General features: G+C 42.7%; 1 long non-coding RNA gene across 1 annotated transcript; it reads left to right on the top strand.

Annotated features, from left to right (window-relative positions):
- The first annotated feature begins 1,446 nt into the window (after positions 1-1,446).
- LOC112818320 (uncharacterized) lies at positions 1,447-2,799 on the top strand. Its single transcript, XR_003206555.2, has 2 exons — positions 1,447-1,614; positions 2,706-2,799. It is a non-coding gene; the product is annotated as an uncharacterized lncRNA (long non-coding RNA).
- The last annotated feature ends 2,032 nt before the right edge of the window (positions 2,800-4,831 follow it).

Below are 4,831 nucleotides of genomic sequence, written 5' to 3'. Positions count from 1 at the left end.
ATTTTGTTTCTCCTAAAGCCCCACTCTTTGGCTTGCAGATGGTCATCTTCTCATTATGTCCTCATGTGGGACCTTTTCCCTGGTGTCTATGTCCTAATCTTGTCCTTTTTTAAAAAAATATTTATTTGAGAGAGAGAGGGAAAGGGAGCAGCGGGAGAGGAGAGAGAGAATCCCAAGCAGACTCCAGGTTGAGTGTGGAGCCCAGAGCGGGGCTCTATCCCATGACCCATAAGATCACAACCTGGGCCAAGACCAAGAGTCAGGACACTTAACCAACTGAACCACCCTGGAACCCCCTAATCTTGTCTTTTGATAAGGAGACCAGTCATACTAGATTAGGGTCATAGCCTATGATCTCATTTCATCTTAATTACCTAGTTAAAGGCCCTATCTAGGGGTGCCTGGGTGGCTAAGTCGGGGTTAAGCATCTGCTTTTGGCTCAGGTCATGATCCCAGGGTCCTGGGATTGAGCCCCAAGTCAGGCTCCCTGCTCAGTAAGCCTGCTTCTCCCTCTCCCTCTGCCTGCAGGTCCCCCTGCTTGGGCTCGCTCTCTCTCTCTCTCTCTCTCTCTCTCTGTCAAATAAATAAATAAAATCTTAAGAAAAAAAAAAGGCCCTATCTCCAAATACATTCACATTTAAGGTACTTGAGGTTAGGATTTCAATATATGGCTTTTGCAGGGGACATAATTCAGTTCATTACAGGTCATTCTAGGATTAACTGACATCCCAGGATTCTACAACCCTCCATTATTACCCCTCTTTGCTTCTTTTCAAACTAACAATACCATCCCGGAATCCTCAGAGAAGGAGGGTGAATAGAATGCTCTGTTTAAACAGTTTAGCAAGGCCCACACAAGATAGGAGGATTTTAGGAGATAGATAGAATGAATTAGATAGATAGAATGATTAGATAGATAGAATGAATTGTAAACCCTCCTTCAAATTTTATTATAATTGGTTGTAGAAATTCTTTTATACAGAGTCATCGTATTTGTAGCACGCCAGACCCACAGGCTAGTTTTCGGGCAGGTCTGATTATTTCTTTAACGTGGGGGAAAGTCCTCCCTTAGACACGTTAAGTCAAGCCACTTCACAGTGGCAGTGTCATTTTATTTTATTTTTTTAAAGATTTTATTTATTTATTTGAGAGACAGAGACAGAGAAAGAGAGAAAAGCAGACTCCCTACTGAGCGGAGAGCCCGACATGGGGCTCGATCCCAGGACGCTGAGATTATGGCCTGAGCCAAAGGCAGACGCTTAACCAACTGAGCCACCCAGGCGCCCCGCCAGTCTTATTATAGAGTGCAACAAGCTGTTATCATGAAATAATTAAAAATTAGCAGTGGCTAAAAACGCAAAGTTCCTGGAGTCCTGTGGGGAAAAATATAGCCTTTAAGTACAATCTCATGTTGTTTTTTCTGGGATACAAGAAGCTTCCCAGAAGCTGTAATATTTCCAGCATGGCTTGAGTGTATTAATCACTTGTTAATTTTGGAAGCTGCTGAATCAACACAACCTCCTCCACCTCTCATTTTCAACTTCAATAAGACGCTGCGGGCCTTGGTGACAACAGAACTGTCCCCAGAACCGTTGACCCTGCCAACAATAACAAGTACCTCACTCTTTCTTTTTTTTTTTTTTAAAGATTTATTTATTCATTTGACAGAGAGAGACACAGCGAGAGAGGGAACACAAGCAGGGGGAGTGGGAGAGGGAGAAGCAGGCTTTCCGCTGAGCAGGGAGCCCGATGCGGGGCTCGATCCCAGGACGCTGGGACCATGACCTGAGCCGAAGGCAGATGCCTAACGACCGAGCCACGCAGGCGCCCCACGTATCTCAATCTTTGAACCTAGCTGAGAACTGGATAATCGTGGCCCTTCCCTGAACTTTGTCCTCCAACCCTTCCAGTGGTTTTATAAATCCCTTAGTGCTGGAAATATCTAGAATGATTTCTCTTTTCCCTACAAATGAACAAAATAATATTTAAAAAGTTCTAAAGACAAATGGCAGCCCATGTAAAGTTAGTATATCTTTAGTTGGAAGTTACAGAAAACAAAACCCGAGGTAGCATAAGAAAGAAAAAGACAAAAGGGGAAAAGAGGAAAAGAAAAAATAAGTTCTCATTACGAGAATTCAGGCTCACTCACAGTACTTAAAACTTCCAATGCAGTCAGTCCTAAGAAAATACTTGTGCAAGTCATTGGGAAGGGCATCAGGAACCCAGGCAAGTATTCTCATTTAGTGCCCTGTATCTTCGCAAAGGTTTTTTGTTTTGTTTTTGCTACCCTTTGTAAATGGCGGAGATCAAGGCAAATTTGTGTCCCCAGTTTTTCATCTCCACCATTCAAGAAGCCAATCCTCCTCTCAAATCCCTCCGTTCCACATCCACATTCCTCAAAAAGAAAATCTGGTAAGAGCATTAGCACTGACAGCAATGCCCCGAGATTGGTGTGGGAAGTTTCCAGAGAGAGTAGATAATCAAAGGAAATAGAGTTTCAGGTGTTCACTGCAAGTGGGGAAACTTTTACAATACATATCTATGTGGCCTGGGTGCTACCTGTGTCATTGTGCAAGTTACTCATACACAAGAACATCTGGTTTCTCCCCAGGAGTTTATGCTGTTCCTGTTTGTTGTTGTCGTCTGTTTGTTTAATGACTTCTCCAAGCTAGTTCTGTAATGTCTGTATTCTTTGTCATTTGTAGCCACTGAGCTCACGGTCTCCTGGGCACGGGCACAACTCTGCATGGATTCGTGGTATTCTGGATTTCCAAAAATATATGTTGCAGTTTTTCAAAACCCTCTGTGGACATCTCATTCTCCAGATTTTCCTTTAGAAATTTGTTTTCAAGGGCGCCTGGGTGGCTCAGTTGGTTAAGCGACTGCCTTTGGCTCAGGTCATGATCCTGGAGTCCTGGGATCAAGTCCCACATCGGGTCCCTGCTCAGCAGGGAGTCTCCTTCTCCCTCTGACCCTCTTCCCTCTCGTGCTCTCTATCTCTCATTCTCTCTCTCTCTCAAATAAGTAAATAAAAATTTTTTTCAAACTCTGTTTTCCCTATTATGGCTGCCACAGCCACTGCAATGGTAAACAGTTAAAAGTGGTTTTCAACAAATACATAGGATTGTTGGTGCTAAGTGAGTTCTGAGTCAAGTGAAAGGTAAGTCCTGAGAATGGGGCTTTTCCAGGGAGCTGCCAGCAAGGTCAAATAGCAATAATTCTCTGGGCATCGGACTTTTGGGGGCTTTCCCAACCTGTTCGTCCCCATCCAGAGGCTGCTAGGATGATGCTTTTCAAAGCAGTATGATTGTAAGACAGTTTGTCTTCCAGGCGACTGCAGAGCTAGGGAGAGAGGGATGGAAATAAGGCAAGTTCAAACAACACAAAGCTTACTGTTTTTACTGAGATTTAGCTGTTTTTCTTTTTCTTTTAAGATTTATTATTTGGGGCACCGGGGTAGCTCAGATGGTTGAGCATCTGCCTTCAGATTAGTTCATGATCTCAGGGTCCTGGGATCGAGCCCCAAGTCAGGCTCCCTGCTCAGTGGGGAGTCTGCTTCTCCCTCTCTGTCTGCCACTCCCCCTGCTTATGCTCTCTCTCTCTCAAATAAATAATAGATTTTATTTGTTTATTTGAGAGAGAGCACACACAAGAGGGGGGAGGGGCAGGGAGAGAGAGAGAGAGAGAATCTCAAGCAGACTCCCACTGAGCCCAAGCCAGAAACCTGACTTGGGATTCAAGATCATGACCCGAGCCGAAATCAAGAACCTGGGGCTTAACCAACCAAGCCATCCAGGCACCCCTCAGCTTTTTCCTTGAATCAATGCTCCTTTATTTCCACAGTTAATTTTTTTTTAAGATTTTATTTATTTTGGGGCGCCTGGGTGGCTCGGTTGGTTAAGCATCTGTCTTCGACTCAGGTCATGATGCCAGGGTCCTGGGATCGAACCCCCGCATCTAGCTCCCTGCTCAGTGGGGAGACTGCTTTTCCCTCTCCCTCTGCTGCTTCCCCTGCTTGGGCTTTCTCTTGAGCTCTCTCCCACTATCTGTTGAATGGAGAAATAAAATCTTAAAAAAAAAAAAAGCAACTGCAAACACAAGAAGAACTAGAAGTGACCACACATGCCCAGGGAAAGGCTCTGAAAGGACTTGAGAAGACTTTTAGTTTTACCTCAGGCTGATCCTCCCACAGACAGCCTACAACAATCAACAAACAATAACAATAAACAAAAACAAAACAAAAAACAGGAAACCCTGGGGCCAGAGGAGAATCTGACATCCAGAGTTACCACATTATTAGATTCAAATGCCCAGTATTCAACAACAACAACAACAACAAAATCACATGGCATACAAAAAACAGTAAATATGGTCCATTCAATGAAAAAAACAAAACAATAGCAAATGTCACTCATATAGATCTAATTAATGGCACATATACTAGAAAAAGACTTTAAAACAACTGTTTTTAAAGATGCTCAAAGAACTAAAGAAGGATGTGGAGAAAGTTAAGAAAGCATTATGTGAACAAAATAAAAATAGAAAATCTAAAAAGAAACCAAAAACAACTCATTTGCATTTGCCTACTACTTAGTGATGTTTAGGATCATTTAATGTGCTTATTGTCCATTTGCCTATCTTTTTTAGAGAACTGTCTATTCCAGCTCTTTACCCATATTAAAATCTGATTATTTTTTTGTTGTTGGGTTGTGGGAACTAGTATTTCAAATCAGGGGGAAAAGATGGATTATTCAATAATGGAGGGCAACTGGGTAAAATTCTATAAAAAATTTAAAAATTGTCACAACTTTCCATGTTTGTTTCTTAAAGG

The sequence above is a fragment of the Callorhinus ursinus genome, unplaced genomic scaffold (assembly GCF_003265705.2).
Source record: "Callorhinus ursinus isolate GAN/ISIS: 27379988/994484 unplaced genomic scaffold, GSC_fseal_2.0 scaffold3811, whole genome shotgun sequence".
Classification (NCBI taxonomy): domain Eukaryota; kingdom Metazoa; phylum Chordata; class Mammalia; order Carnivora; family Otariidae; genus Callorhinus; species Callorhinus ursinus.
Note: the sequence above shows the minus strand (reverse complement) of the source record. Positions and strands in the feature narration are given on the sequence as shown.